Below are 17160 nucleotides of genomic sequence, written 5' to 3' on the forward strand. Positions count from 1 at the left end.
GGTGAAAAGGAGAGATACCTCATTACTGTCAGGTCAGAGTGGAGGTTCCAGTTCCCCAAGCGGTCTCCACTGTCACCCCAAGGTGGAAGGGACCCACTATCGGCTGGAAGGATGAAAGTCTCAGCTCACTATTTGAACTTCCCTGACACCACCCTTGCCTTGTTACGTTTTCACCAGGGCAGAATTCTAGGCTCATCGCTCAGCCTACTTGGCATCACTCAATGAATAGCTGCTGTTTTGTTTTCTGTTTTGTTTTGTTTTGTTCTGTTCTGTTTTGTGGTGTTTGACCGGAGTAGCAGTTATTGCCTAAAAGTTTTCTAACTTACTAAGCTACCATTGCCCTCTTCCTGGTAGTTGGGGTAGAGAAAACAAGTTTTGAGGAACTTTTTTGTCTGCACCCACTGGCATTTCTGAGTTACCAGCCTTATAGTTCCAAGTCTGGGAGTATAGGCAGCAAAAGGAAAACGCAGGGGGTAGAAATCACCATCTGTCTCATCATTCCTGAGGTTGCTAACTGCTCTACCTTCTTCTCTCCACCTTTTGGAGACTTATGCTTGTTTAAAATGTGATGTCTGAGATGTGTAGATGTACTTAGCAGAAATAATACAGAAAAGTACGCCTGTTTCATCTTCCTGCAGGAGAAAATCTTATCTGCCTTTTTGAATTTCTTTCTATAAATTATCGAATTTTTTCTTTTAACTGTGCTACCACAGATCAGAAAGTAAATTCATGAAGGAGGCACAAATGAGATGTCTGTAAACTTTATAAACTGTACATATATATTTTTAGTAAAATATTCAAGCCACGTAGGGATTAATGTAAACGTTTAGCGCAAGGCCATACTATGTGTAAAAAGTCCAGACTCTGCAGCCTGACTGAGCCAGGTTCTCATGCTGATTCTCATACCGCTAGCCGTATTTCTTGAGTGTGTTAGGTACCCTTTAAATCTATGTAAAATGGAAGCGAGAATACCCTCTTCATAGGGTTTTTTATTAGGTTATAATGAGATAGTATATGTAATACCTACCACACAGTAGGCGATAGGCAAATATTAGCTCGCTCACTTCCCCTAACTTTATCAGAAATGGAAATAGATTTGTAAAACAACAGTCCTTTTCCTTTAAAATATAAAGCTCTTTGAAACATAGGTCAAAGCATCACAAATACGTTCTGTAATACTAATATCATGTTAAGCCACAGTATAGAACAGTAATTATATTAATTGTACATAAAATTGGGCAGTAAAGCATGATCCCTACAAAGAACTTTATAAATACAGATCCTCAGTAGAAACAAGGGAATGAGTGTGGCTGAGGTAAAAACTCAAGATGTTGAAAGTGTATCTCCGTATGATCCGCATAGCTGCATCGGAGCGCAGAAAATGAACACTTACTCAACCCTGGTCACTAACAGAAGGCCCAGAAGACAGATCATAGGATAGGCTCTGTTTTCTTGAGTCTGTTTGTACACTTACGATTTAAAACACTGGAAGCTAAGAGGCTTATCAAGCTTCTCTGGTCCTTTGAGAAACATTTGTCCAAAAAGTCTGAGGATGATTCAAAAGTGGTTAAATCAGTTTGTCCATGAAACTCTGAAGATGTAAGACCCCAGTAATCAAGTTAATGAAGACCATTTCACCAAATTGGGTCATAGTTATTGGTCAGTGATAACTGTGAAGAAGAAAGTAAAATGCAAGCCACACCAGAAACACCTCAAACATTGTCTGAGGTTTTCACTCGTTCTACAATCAAGGATATGCTCCATTGTCAGTGTTACCCACACCCTTCCCAGAATATGGACAGCAGCAAGATACTCAAGCAGCTACTACACAGTGCATTTAGGAGAGCAAGAGGTAGGCAAAGATAACCACAAAAGGAAAAATAAACAGTTGATGGCCTTAAAGTAGGTTAACACCATCAACTGTTTATTACTTAAATGTTTATCGTACACTCTAATTTTCAAATGAGAACAGCTTCTCTACAGCATAAACGCTTTGACATGTTCAAGTTTAGAAAATAGTAGAGAAAAAAAACCCTGAACATGTCAAAGCGTTTATGCTGTAGAGAAGCTATTCTCATTTGAAAATTAGAGTGTACAATAAACATTTCATTCCCAAATGAAAAATGTACTTCTTGCTGAAACAAATGTATGCTTTAAAGGAATTCTTTAGAGAAGGCATTCTTGCAGGTGGTCCCTACTACAAATAAAAATGTGAAAAGGCCCTTAAAGAAACTTTTGGCCCATAACCCTCTCTTCCGTCTTCTCATGCTGGGTTGCCATTTAAGTGAAACCTCCATGGGAGTCTTAAATGCCACGGCAGGCATGTTCCCGCCAGCTGTTTGTGGGATTGTATAGGTCACCCAGCCTAGGGGTTCAACTTTAGTGTTCTTGGATCCATTATGGCTCCACTGGAGGATTGAAATTCAATCTTCAATCACTGTTCTGTAACAAATTGGCACTTTGGGCTTTTGATAAAATAGTTGCCTTACTCCTGGCTTGAGCTATTCATGGACTGGAACTGCATTTTAAGGTCAGCTTCTGCTTAGCAAAGTTGGGCAGGTTGGGCTTTGGGATAATTTCTGGCAGGAAAAGGATACTAACAACCTGAATCAAATGATGAGATCACACTATTTACAGATCAAGGGACATCCTGGACCAAACACTAAAAGATTATTCCCTTCTGCCTAATCTTTGTGGAATTCTTACCCAGAGTGTTACTGGCTTAGTGTGAAAGAAAGAATGAGAGTATCCTCCCCCTAGATTCTTTATGGCATGAGTTTGTCTTACATCAGTATCAGTGTCTGCAGCCCTAGAAAACAAGTAAGAAAACCCCTCTCTGGATAAGAACCTATTGGTAAATGTAAGAATCTTCTGAAAAATATTTGCTGCCAAAGGATTTTATAAGTTTACTTAATTGTAAGAAACTCATTTCTTATAATTAAACCCCAGAGCTTGAAATTTCATATATTTAGTTAAACTAACTGGGTTGATATAAGAAGAGTGGTGATTAAGATAATCTCAAACAGTAAGTAACCCAGAAGTTATTTTTAGTAGGCTTAAGTTTCCTTACAGGATGTTTTTTATCCAGTTCTTACTATTATTTCAATTATTCAAATGATATTTGGCTTAACCTAACTTAACTTTTTACGCACGTCTTGACAGACAGAGAGGAAGGTGTCTCCATACTTACATTGAGTTCAGTGGCAAAGTTCACAGTTCCTTGATTTGAGGCATTATCAAGGTGCACAGTCTACAGGTGGACCATCCACAGTAGGTTGTAATTAGTCTTTAAAAAATGATAAAAAGGATAGGGAACGCCTACATTGGAATATGTAATCTCATGCTGTGTAAGATCTGTAAGGAAATCAAATACATTAGCTTCAAAATTGTAATTTTCCTCCTCACTTTCAATGATTGTAACAGCATACACTGAGTAAGTTTTCTTTGGCCAGAGCAAAGATGTAAGCCAAACTGACCTGGGTTATCCTTCACCTTTCAGATAGAAGTGGCCATTAGATTCTGGTTCTTGAATATTTCCACACTGTCTCTGTTCTGGTTTCCCTTGTCTTACTTCTTAGTTCAGGTTTCCATCCTCTCTCATGTGAAAATTGCATTCCACCATGTGCCCCACCTTCAGTCCAAGTCTTATCCTTACTCCCATTACCTCCCTACTCCCATTGCAAAACAAGATAAAAACACTTCCAAACCTCTGACAGAGGGGTTTTCTAAAGCATAATACTGTTTATGAAACTTACACATGAGATAAAACCCTTAATGGCTTCCTAACACTTACAGGGTAAGTCACAAACTCTTTAGCCAGGCACTTTTTGCTCTTCAGCTTCTCCTGATGAAGCCCCTTCCACAGCATGTGTGGAATACCAGAGATTAGCATACAATTCTTGACCAACTGGTAGGTTGGAAATCAATTTAGTTGGTCTAGACTAGCACTGCTAATGAAATGCAATAGAATAGACCAGACGATGGCACACATAAGATTAAACATTGCTTCTTGATCTTTTGTTTCAGTATATATGCTGTAGAGGATGTGATGTGTATTTCATTGCATGGATTAAAGTAAAAGGCACACACACACACACACACACACACACACACACGCACACACACACGCACACACACACAGGGAATGAGAAGGAGAGAGAGAGACAGAGGGAGAAAGCACAAATCTTTTTCTTAAATAATCCATGTTTGTTGAGTAAAATTTTTAGAAAAACTAGAATAGCAATAGTGTTTAAACAACCAAAATTCTACTATTCAGTCATAATTTAGACAGATGGGTTTAATGTTGTATGTTTCTACACACACATTTACATGCATAGCCACAGAAGCATTTCATACATTTAGTAGGGTCTCAAAATACATGTTGATTGAATGACTAGAAATTAGCTTCTTGTTATCAAGTAGAAGCTTATTATATGTACACATGATTTTGTCCAACATACTATGATCAGTTTCTTTATCAGTACCTATTGATCTACATTATTTTATATGGATATGTAGTGTTTCGTTTTATAAATATATCAACATATACTTTTAATATCTCATAATATTAGACACTTAGTTTTCTATCCCCCTTCATTATGAGCTCCATTTTCATGAACATCTTTATATGAGCAAACATGTATGCACATATGTGAAGTGTGTGTATACGTGTGTGTGTGTGTGTGTGTGTGTGTGTGTGTGCACTCACACCAGGCACAGATTTAAGTGTCTTATATAATTAACTCATTTAGTCTACAAAACGACATGGTGAAATAGATTCTATCATTTTACAGATGAGGAGTCATGACACAGAGAATTTAAGGATATTGCCCAGGATCCCATGTTAATAAGTGACAGAGCCAGGATTTGAAACCAGCCAGTCTGTTTCAAGAATCTGTATACCTAACACTATGCAATGGTGCCTCAACTTATCCAATTAAGATACATTTCTGAAAGTGAACTTAAATTTATTGGAACTAAAATTGACATTTTATGGCACTTTGAAGTGTTATGCCATGCCTTTTGCTTTAATTGTTCTTTAATTAATGTAACAAATTAATTATTTAATTAATTGCTCTTTAATTATGCTTTCATTGTATTTCATTGTAATTTCATTGTTAATTTAATTGCGCTCTTCTTTGAATGAAAAAAATTGGACCATTCTTTGGGAACCATGTTCAATAGCCACCTCTTTTGTAAAGATATCTGAAACATGCTGGTCATGCCAGGCAGAGGTGAAAACATTTTTCTCTGTGTTCCTATAGCTGTTTGAACACTGCTATACCATAGTGTATTTATTTCATCATAATTTTTTGATCTATGTCTTTCTTCCCCACTAGACTATGCACTAGTTTCGCCAGTCTAAGAATTCTGCCATTCATCTTTGTACCCTCAGAACCTACCTCGTCGCATTTGTTAAGTGGTACATATTGAACAAATGAGTGAATTAACACAAAAGAAAAAATAATTGGTTTTCGGTTCAAAAACCTGAATCTAAAAGAAATCACTGATGACATTCTAATTATTGGATTAACTGTACTTTTGAAACTATTTTATGCTTTCTTCTCCAGTCTTTCCACATTGCATTCATTAATCATTTCATATATCATCTGGTATCATATGACTTCTGAAATGCCTGCCATTCGAAGCATCTCTGCACTCTAGAAAGACCAACTACTACAAATTATTTTTCAATTAATTCTTCTTGAAAAAGTCAGAGTATTTTGAATTCGGTTACAGGGGTGACTTGAAAATAAAAACAGCTACATAAGTGCTCAGTATTGCTATTGATCATTAAATATCACACAGCCCAAGTAATTTTCCTCATTATTGACATGAAAGTGATTTTATCTAGACAAAAAATAAAGACCTATTCCTATTTTCATTTCAAATAGGGTATTACTGGGATATATGATATATATCCTAGTATATATACTGGATATATTTATCCTTTCTTTTCCATTATGCCTTGTTGATAGATACTTCTGTAATTTTAAAACTCTGTTTACATCAGAATCCTAAGACCTACATCGCAAATTTTAATTTTTAATACTATTTCAAAGAGTTTTTCTGGAAAGGTTTGTGCAAGAAGGTTTGTGAGAAGTCCCAATAAAGCTAGTTCAAGGAACAACTTAAATAATCACACTTGGCATTAAGGAAAATACTCTTCCTCCTGCTAGCATCCACAGTTCCACCACATCTAGCTACATAAATACTAATGGTCAATGAGCCACTGGAGAAGATACTAAAAGTCAAGTAACAGAAAAAGAATGTGATATATTAAACTTGATTTGACGTCATTCATTTCACTAAATGATTGGTTTCTGCATTCACTGGAATAACCTTGCCATCTACCCCTACCAAAGATAATACAAAACTATGCAGAAATTATGAAGCCCTTAACATTATTACTGTCTTTATTGGATGAACCAAATCATAAGCAGGCCATTTCTAGAATTCTTGACTCCACTGAAGTTTGCATACATCCTAAGGCTTAGTTACCTGTCTACAGACACGTAGAAACTTCTCTGGAATAGCACCTGCTTTAGCATAGTGGTAAATCTCCAAGAACTCTGTGACCTGACTCTATGAAATAGAATCATGATATAAATGCTACTGATCATTTTTTTAGAGCCATGAAAGAACATTCACAAATTATAGCTTGAAATATATAGCTTGAAAGGTCATAAGTTGGCCTAGGCCAGCCAGGTCTGTGGGCATACAACTTGGACATTATCACCTCCAAGCATGAAAAGTCCTCTGGGATTTTTCCAAGGATGATGGTGGTAGCATGGAGAGCTACCTGGACTCTCCAGACAGAAAGAAAAAGTCTAATAGCTCAAGACTTACTTGAAATGGCCTGAGATATATCAATTTAGCTAATGGGAATGCTAATTGGAGCTTTTAAATTCCCACTTTAAGGAAATATTTGATCCTTCACGGTTATAAAATACTGACTGCATGAATCTCTAAGCTAGAAGTTATACAGAAGAGAATATCAGTCGTACAGTATGCTTTAATTTCACAGTCTTTTGTGAAACTATGATTTGATCAAATGCTTTCTTATGATTCTGCCAACATGAAAAACCCTGTTTTGATCTTTTTTTATCGTGTCTGACTCCAGTGAGCAGGGGAAAAGTCCAAGGGGGAATGAGTGAAAAGCCAGCTCACTTTTCTTACTGGGAAGTTGAATCTCCAAGGGTATTCACTCCTTAGGAATGAACATTCTTTTTAAAAAAAATTTTTAATGTTTATTTATTTTTGAGAGGGAGACAGAGAACAAACAGGGGAAGGGCAGAGAGAGAGAAAGAGACACAGAATCTGAAGCAGGCTCCAGGCTCTGAGCTGTCAGCACAGAGCGTGATGCAGGGCTCGAACTCATGAACTGTGAGATCATGACCTGAGGTGAAGACAGATGCTTAACCAACTGAGCCATGCAGGCACCCCAAGAATGAACATTCTTACCCAGCTTTTGTTTGGGCAGAGGCTTATTGTGTAGACCCAGACTAGGGAAATGCCCAGGGAAATGTTTGGTCACCTGGCGTTTTTACAGCTTTTTAATTAAGTATAAATTAATTTTTATAATTAGTAATAATTATGAACAGTTAAGCCAAATACCATGTGTGTCATTAAACATAATATATGGATCAATAAGAAAGTTACTGTATTTTAAAAGTGCTCCTATTTGTCTCTGTCTTCATTGTGTGGACATAAAATAAGAGAGTAGAAATACTTCTTGAGCTGTTGGTGTGTGTGGTTAATGTGGGTTGCAGTTAATGATTCATAGATTTATAGGGAATATTCCCACCTTGGAGCCTGGTAAAGGGAAATGCCTGACCCTGCATAAAGAATTTTAAAGCACACTCTATTCCCTTTGCCATACACACAGAAATATGGTTTATATGGTCGAATCCCACTTACGTTTTGTTCCATAACCATAAAGAAGACTTTCAGACTTTCTACAATTTGATTCTGAAAGTTACAATCCAGTAAGCAACATTTACACTATAGTGAGTATGGAATATTTTTCATGCAGGCCCAGGTACAATCTAGGGTTACATTTCTTTCCTATAGTTCCAATGTTCCCATCCTTCTGCCACTCAAGGAGAATGTTTCAATGGCTTCTTCATATTTACATTCAAAATAACTCCCCATTCTAATTTCATTGGTTCTTTGCATCGCTGATTTGGTCTTCTATCCTCCAATGCGTTGGCTATTGTTGATAGTACTGCTATAAACATTGGAGTGCATGTGTCCCTTCGAAACAGCACACCTGTATCCCATGGATAAATGCCTAGTAGTGCAGTTGCTGGGTCGTAGGGTAGTTCTATTTTTAATTTTTTTGAGGAATCTCCATACTGTTTTCCAGAGTGGCTACACCAGTTTGCCTTCCCACCAACAATGTAAAAGAGATCCTCTTTCTCCTCATCCTCACCAACATCTGTTGTTGCCTGAGTTGTTAATGTTAGCCATTCTAACAGGTGAGAGGTGGTATCTCATTGTGGTTTTGATTTGTATTTCCCTGATGATGAGTGATGTTGAGCATTTTTTCATGTGTCAGTTGGCCATCTGGATGTCTTCTTTGGAGAAGTATCTCTTCATGTCTTTTGCCCATTTCTTAACTCGATTATTTGGTTTTCTGGGTGTTGAGTTTGATAAGTTCTTTATAGACTGATACTATATACTGTATACTTATATACTAACCCTTTATCTGATATGTCGTTTGTAAATATCTTCTTCCATTCTGTCGGTTGCCTTTTAGTTTTCCTGATTGTTTCCTTTGCTGTGCAGAAGCCTTTTATTTTGATGAGGTCCCAATAGTTCACTTTACTTTTGTTTCCCTTGCCTCCTGAGACGTGTGGAATAAGAAGTTGCTGTGTCTGAGGTCAAAGAGGTTTTTGCCTGCTTTCTCCTCTAGGATTTTGATAGTTTCCTTTAGGTCTTTCATCCATTTTGAATTTATTTTTGTGTATGGTGTAAGAAAGTAGTCCAGATTCATTCTTCTGCATGTCGCTGTCCAGTTTTCCCAATACCATTTGCTGAAGAGACGGTCTTTATTCCATTGGATATTCTTTTCTGCTTTGTCAAAGATTAGTTGGCCATACGTTTGTGGGTCCATTTCTGGGTTTTCTATTCTGTTACATTGATCTGAGTGTCTGTTCTTGTGCCAGTACCATACTGTCTTGCTGATTACAGCTTTGTAATACAGCTTGAAGTCCGTGATTGTGATGCCTCCAGCTTTGGTTTTCTTTTTCAAGATTGCTTTGGCTATCCAAGGTCTTTTCTGGTTCCATACAAATTTTAGGATTGTTTGTTCTTGCTCTGTGAAGAATGCTGGTGTTATTTTGGTAGGTATTGCATTGAATATGTAAATTGCTTTGGGTAGTATTGACATTTTAACAATATTTGTTCTTTTTATCCAGGAGCATGGAATATTTTTCTATTGTTTTGTGTCTTCTTCAATTTCTTTCATAAGCTTTCTATAGTTTTCACTGTGTAGATTTTTCACCTCTTTGGTTAGAATTATTCCTATATATTTTATGGTTTTTGGTGCAATTGTAAATGGGATCGATTCCTTGATTTCTCTTTCTGTTGCTTCATTATTGGTGTATAGGAATGCAACCAATTTCTGTGCATTGATTTTATATCCTGCAACTTCGCTGAATTCATGGATCAGTTCTAGCAGTTTTTTGGTGGCATCTTTTTATAGTGTATCAGGTCAACTGCGAAGAGTGAAAGTTTGATCTCCTCCTGGCTGATTTGGAGCCTTTTATTTCTTTGTGTTGTCTGATTGCTGAGGCTAACACTTCCAATACTATGTTGAGTAACAGTGGCAAGAATGGACATCCCTGTCTTGTTCCTGACCTTAGGGGAAAACTCTCAGTTTTTCCCCATTGAGGATGAAATTACCATTGGGTGTTTCACATATGGCTTTTGTGATCTGAAGGTATGATCCTTCTATCCCTACTTTCTTGAGGGTTTTTATCAAGAAAGGATGCTGTGTTTTGTCAAATGCTTTCTCTGAATCTTTTGAGAGGATCATGTGGTTCTTGTCCTTTCTTTTATTGATGTGATGAATCACGTTAATTGTTTTGCAGATATTGACCCAGGCCTGCATCCCAGGTATAAATCCCACTTGGTTGTGGTGAATAATTTTTTTAATGTATTGTTGGATCCGGTTGGCTAATATCTTGTTGAGGATTTTTGCATCCATGTTCATCAGGGAAATTGGTCTATAGTTCTCCTTTTTAGTGTGGTCTTTGTCTGGTATTGGAATCAAGATAAAGCTGACTTCATAAAGGAGTTTGGAAGTTTTTCTTCCATTTCTATTTTTTGAAACAGCTTCAAGACAGTATATGTTAACTCTTCTTTAAATGTTTGGTAGAATTCCCCTGGAAAGCCATCTGGTCCTGGATTCTTGTTTTTGGGAGATTTTTGATTACTAATTCGAGTTCTTTACTGGCCTGTTCAAATTTTCTATTTCTTCCTGTTTCGGTTTGGTAGTTTATATGTTCCTAAGAATTTGTCCATTTCTTCCATATGCCCATTTTATTGGCATATAATTGCTCATAATATTCTCTTATTATTGTTTGTATTTCTGCTGTGTTGGTTGTGATCTCTCCTCTTTCATTCTTGATTTTATTTATTTGGGTCCTTTTCTTTTTCTTTTTGATCAAACTGGCTAGGGGTTTATCAATTGTGTTAATTCTTTCAAAGAACCAGCTTCTGGTTTCATTGATCTGTTCTACTGTTTTTTTGGTTTTGATAGCATTGATTTCTGTTCTAATCTTTATTATTTCCTGTCTTCTGCTGGTTTTGGGTTTTATTTGCTATTCCTTTTATAGCTCTTTAAGGTATAAGGTTAGGTTGTGTACCTGAGAACTTTCTCCCTTCTTAGGAAGTCCTGGATTGCTATATAACTTCCCTCTTATGACCAACTTTGCTGCGTCTCAGAGGTTTGGGGCTGTCGTGTTTTCATTTTCTTTGGCTTCCATGTACTTTTTAATTTCCTCTTTAACTTCTTGGTTAGCCCATTCATTCTTTAGTCGGATGGTCTTTAGTCTCCAAGTATTTGTTATCCTTCACATTTTTTCTTGTAGTTGATTTCAAGTTTCATACCATTGTGATCTGAAAATATGCACTGTATGATCTTTTTGTACCTGCTGAGGGCTGATTTGTGTCCCAGTATGTGATCTATTCTGGGGAACGTTCCATGTGCACTGGAGAAGAATGTGTATTCTGCTGCTTTAGGATGAAATGATCTGAATATATCTGTTAAGTGCATCTGGTCCAGTGTGTCATTCAAAGCCATTGTTTCCGTGTTGATTTTCTGTTTATATGATCTGTCCATTGCTATAAGTAGGGTGTTGAAGCCTCCTACTATTATGGTATTATTATCAATGAGTTTGTGTTTGTGATTAATTGATTTATATATTTCAGTACTTCACATTTGGAGCATAAATGTTTACAATAGTTAGATTAAGGGATAGACCCCTTAATTATGATATAATGCCCTTCTTCATGTCTTGTTACAGTCTTTATTTGAAAGTTTAGATTGTCTGATATAAGAATGGCTACTCTAGCTTTCTTTTGGTGACCATTAACATGATAGATGGTTCTCCATGCCCTTACTTTCAATCTGAAGGTGTCTTTAGGTATAAAGTGGGTCTCTTGGAAACAGAATATAGATGGATTTTGTTTTCTTATCCAATCTTTTGATTGGAGCCTTTAGTCCACTGATGTTTAGAGTGAGTACTGAAAAATATGAATTTATTGTCATTAAGTTGACTGTGGAGTTGGAGTTTCTGGTGGTATTCTCTGGTCCTTTCTAGTCTTTGTTGCTTTTGGTCTTTTTTTTTCCCTTGTCTTTTCTCCCCTCAGAGAGTCCCCCTTAAAATTTCTTGCAGGGCTGGCCACAAACTTCTTTTATTTTTGTTTGGAAAACTTTTTATCTCTCCTTCTATTTTGAATGACAAACTTGCTGGATAAAGAATTCTTGGCTGCATATTTTTCCAATTTAGCACAATGAATATGTCCTGCCACTCCTTTCTGGCCTGCCGAGTTTCTGTGGATAAGTCTGTTGAAACCTGATCTGTCTTCAGTTGTAGGTTAAGGACTTTTTTTCCCTTGCTGCTTTCATGATTCTTTCCTTGCCTGAGTATTTTGTGAATTTGACTGTGATATGCCTTGTTGATGGTCAGTTTTATTGAATCTACTAGGAGTCCTCTGTGATTCCTGGATATTGATGTCTATGTCTTTCCCCAGGTTAGGAAAGTTTTCCACTATAATTTGCTCATGTAACCATTCTACCCCTTTTTTTTCTCTCTTCATCTTCTGGGACCCCTATGATTCTGATATTGTTCCTTTTTAATGAGTCACTGATTTCTCTAATTCTTAAATCGTTCTCTTTTGCCTTAGTCTCCCTCTTTTTTTCTGCTTCATTGTTCTCCATAAGTTTGTCCTCCATATCGCTGATTTGCTGCTTTGTTTCATCCATTCTTCCTGCCATGGCAGCCATTTGAGATTGCAACTCAGTTACAGCATTTTTTATTTCATCCTGACTCGCTTTTACCTTCTTTATCTCTGCAGAAAGGGCTTCTAATCTATTTTCAACCCCAGCTAGTATTCTTGTTATTGTGATTCTAAATTCTGGTTCAAACATCTTGCTTGTGTGTGTGTTGATTAAGTCCCTGGCTGTCATTTCTTCCTGTTCTTTCTTTTGGGGTGAATTCCTTCATTTCATCATTTTGAAGGAAGAAAAGGAATTATTAAGGTAGAAAAATTGAAATTAAAAAATTAAAAACAACACACACAAAATCAAATAAAGATGCTAGATCCTAGGTGTGTTTTGGTCCAGTTGTTGAAAGAAGCTTGATAGATTAGAGAAAAAAGGGAAAGATTAAAAAAGGAAAAAAAAGGAAAATATGAATACAATGAAATAGAATACAATGAAATGATGGAAGTAAAATAGAATTTGAAAAAATTTACACAAAAGTATGAAATATAGTAGAAAAAATAAAGAAAAATATTTTTAGTAAAAATGGAAAATAAAAATAAATGTTATCTCTTTAGGTATTCAAGAATAAGAAAAGAAAAGGAAAAGAAAAGAAGTTGAATAGATGGCCCAGTGAACAGACTGAACTATGATCGAAATTCCATCAGTTTCCCTAGAAGTCAAACTATGAAGCACTTTGTCATCTGTAAACTAAGCAGGTGGAGAGACTTGTGGTGTTCCTGAAGAGCGAGTTTGGCCCAGTTGGGTGGGGCTTAGTGTAGCAGCTCCGTTCTCCACTAGATGGCACTGCTTAGCTTACAGAGGTGGATTGTTGTGGCACATGTAGATGTGTATGTTTATGTGTGGGAGAGGTCAAAATGGCATCACCCAGCTACCCAGTCTCTAGTATCAGAATTCTGTGCTCTCCCCTACCAGCAGTCGTGCACCCCTCCTTTGTCTCTGGCTTCCATCCACTCCCCACTTTTACATTGTCCGCAACCAAGCCATCAGGTTGCCAGGCGGCACCTCCTTCCTGAGTTTTACCTCAGATGGGGCTGTGCTTCCCATCCCTCACTTCTGAGGGACTGCAGCTTTGACACATTCAGACCTTCTGGGGGAGGGTCTCATCGAGCAATGGCCAGGTGCTGCTCCCAACCCCCAGGAATGTTCACAGGACTGTGCTGCTGCTGATGCCAAGAGACTGTGGCTGGGTATCAGCCCACCCCAGAAAAAGTTCATGCAATTGTGTAGCAGCAGCGTTTCAGGGATTATGAGAAATCACAACACACATCTGGCACCAGACTTCCCACTTAACATCCTTATTCCAGCACCAGTGAATGTGGTTGTTCTTCAGGGTCCGCTGGGACCTTTGCCTGTGGGGTGGCTGCACAACCCCTACCAAATGTTCTCCCAGCAGGGGAACTGCCTTTCCCCGTGTGGCCCTTGGATCCCTCAGACCTTGCTTTCTGCTCCTGGAGATTTGCCCTTCCTATCAGAGCACTGCCAGGTATCGAGCTGCAGAGTTTCAGACTCTGAAAACACCCTGCTTATAGAGTCTTGATGGAATTTAAACCCTCTCCTTTCTCCTTTTTCCCTTTTTTTGTTCAGTCCCTTGCATACACTTTCTTTTCTCTCCAGCTGTTTTCAGGCAGTGGGGGGATGCTTTCCTGTACTCTCCCCCACACCCCCAACTCCTTCTCCATCCTCTCTCCACAAGCAAAAACAGCTTCCTGCCCTCTGCGGCTTCTCTCTCCCCCAGTTCACTTCTCTGCACCATGTACCTGCCGAGTCCTATAGTTCAGGTTGTGCAGATTGTTGTGTTCATCTTCAGATCAGTTTTCTAGGTGTGCAGGATGGTTAATGTTGATCTGGCTGTATTTCATGGATACAAGACACACAAAAAAAACTTCCATTCCATTTCACCACTTGACCCCTCCTCCTGCTTCCAGTTGTTTTAAATTTTTTTAACATATATTTATTTTTGAGAGAGAGACAGAGTTTGAGCAGGGGAGGGGCAGAGAGAGAGAGAGAGAGAGAGAGACAGAATCTGAAGCAGGCTCCAGGCTCTGAGCTGTCAACACGGAATCTGACGCAGGGATCAAACTCACGAACCATGAAATCATGACCTGTGCTGAAGTTGGGTGCTTAACCAACTGAGCCACCCAGGTGCCCCCCCACAGTTGTTTTAAACTGATGACTGGTTGGTTTTTGCTTTCTCTGGAGTGTCTTATTGCTCTTATATCTTCTTGAATTCTATACATGTATTTAAACCTCAAATTCTTCAGATGTCTCAGTCATTCTCTTCTTTGCTATGGCATCTTTGCAAATACCCTCTTTGAGCCTTCCATTCTTCAGTGCTCATCAGGGCTGGGCGCTTTCCTTTCCTGCTCACTGAAACATTTGATCACTTCCTTTCAGTGTCTTTCTGAATCAGAACCACTGTTTTCTAGGTGTCATATGCAGTGGTGTGCAGGTAATATTTAACAGTAGATTCTCCTAACTAACAAAACTCTTGATTTTTAGCATTTCCCAATGTCCATGTTGTATATATTGCCATAATGGTTGATGTCGGGTTTCCAGCTTGAGGTCACTGACCATGCATTTGGGAAGAGATTCACCCGATCTGCACTCCCAGGCCTGCTCCATTGATGAGAACTATTTTGACAGAGATATTTCTAAAATAAACTCATTCTCTCTGAGCTAACAAAGCAACCTGGATCTCATTTAATTTCACTTAGTGGCCCTGGGTCATTATTATTAATGTCAAGCTCTAAGGCAGCAAGAGGTGTCTCTAGAGATTATGACATTTAGAGAGAAGATAGTTGCCTATAAACTAAATGACAAAATGGCTTAACATGGAAATTAGATAAAATAATTAAGGAAAAAATGCAGTGGTGTTTTGTTTATTTTTGAAGGGCTTTTTGTTGTTAGTTGACTTTTTAATTTTTTTATTATTATTTTTTTAACGTTTATTTGTGAGAGACAGAGCACAAGCAGGGGAGGGGCAGAGAGAGAGGGAGACACAGAATCTGAAGCAGGCTCCTGGCTCTGAGCTGTCAGCACAGAGCCCGACACGGGGCTTGAACCCATGAATCATGAGATCATGACCTGAGCTGACGTCAGACACTTAACTGACTGCATCACCCAGGCGCCCTGTTGGTTGACTTTTTAAAATACAACACAGTTGGCCCTTGAACAACACAGGGGTCAGGAACTCCAACCCCCTACACAGTTGAAAAAATCCAAATACAACTTTCGACTCACCTGAATTTAACTACCAATAGCCTACTGTTGACTGAAAGCCTTACAATAACATAAACTATCAATCAGCATGTATCTGGTATGTTTTATGCACTCTAGAGAAAGAAAATGTTTTTAAGAAAATCATAAGAGAAAATGCATTTACAGTACCATACTGTACTTATCAAAAAGAATCCTCACGTAAGAACCTGTGCATTTCAAACCCTGTTCATTAACAGTCAGTTACTGAAACCTAGGTTTCATGGTTTGTATAGCTGTTATAGCTGCCTCTCTTTTAATCCTTGGTGTGATCCCCTCCTTGTTTAGTTTTTCTTTTCTTTTCTGTTCTTTTCTTTTCTTTTTTTTTTTTTGCTGAACTTTTGTGTTCCTATTTCAAGCCACCATGAATCCATTTCTAAGTAAGTTATCCGAAAATAAATATTAATAGATATAGTGTCTCCACTGAAGAATGCAGATTTTCTAATATTTAAGCGCAGATTTCCTAATAAGTGGTGTTAATGCGGCTTCTCCTTCATTATATGTGTTTTCTTTAATATCATAAAAGAGAATGCTATCCATGCAGCTTCTGACAGAAAAGAAAATGGATTTTTCTCTGTTTGAAAAGTTCACTTTAAAGGTTTTTGTGATGCGCGACAGCTTTAAAATAGGGTTGCTTTTCAGAATAAATTGCCTGCAGCTGCTCTTCAGGGTTTCTTTTTTATCTGAGCACATCCATCCCGTTTGGACATAAAAAAACTGCATATTTACATCACTGATGGGCCAATAAATAAAATGCTGCGTTTTTACGGTTTTACGGGAAGGTTCCAGGGAACTAATTAGAGTCACAAGCAGACAAACAGGGTATTAAAAACACGGTTCTACTTCTTACCTTGCTGTGATTATTTTGTGTTTTAGCCATTTCTGTGCATCTTCCCATTCATGAGAGCAGGGGATAGTGACAGATCACTTGATGATCAGGAAATACCCATGAAATGAATGTGGTTCTGGTGTGGTTGTCTTTAGGCATTTGCTCATTTCTCTTCTCCTCCACAGCTTGCTGAAGGTGAATTTTAACCAAGGTAAATTCAGCTTACTGGATGGAGGACATTTCTTTATGTCCAAGGAAATTAAAGCTATTCAGGCATACACCTGTCACGTAACTAGAAAAATACCTAGGGTACCATTTTGATTTCAAATCTGCGGTTTCTAGGGCCATCAACATAACCAACTGTTGGATCATTTTATTAAAATTACTACTTTATCAAAGTAAATCTAGAAAAATGTCTGAAATGTATAAAATTAGTGCCCAAACGCAGCAGGTGGAACTATAAAAGTTTTAGATATAAAATACAATAAATATCATTTTTATATGATAATGACATTTTTGGCATTCACTAGACTATATGAAATTCATCTGTTTCATAAAT

The 17160-nt window shown here is 37.8% G+C and overlaps 1 protein-coding gene across 1 annotated transcript in view; it reads left to right on the forward strand.

The window, feature by feature from the left end:
• NKAIN3 (sodium/potassium transporting ATPase interacting 3) overlaps positions 1 to 17160 on the forward strand; it is a 701538-nt gene that overhangs the window by 399478 nt on the left and 284900 nt on the right. The window lies entirely within an intron of this gene.

The sequence above is a fragment of the Panthera leo genome, chromosome F2 (genome assembly GCF_018350215.1).
Source record: "Panthera leo isolate Ple1 chromosome F2, P.leo_Ple1_pat1.1, whole genome shotgun sequence".
NCBI classification, from domain to species: Eukaryota; Metazoa; Chordata; class Mammalia; order Carnivora; family Felidae; genus Panthera; species Panthera leo.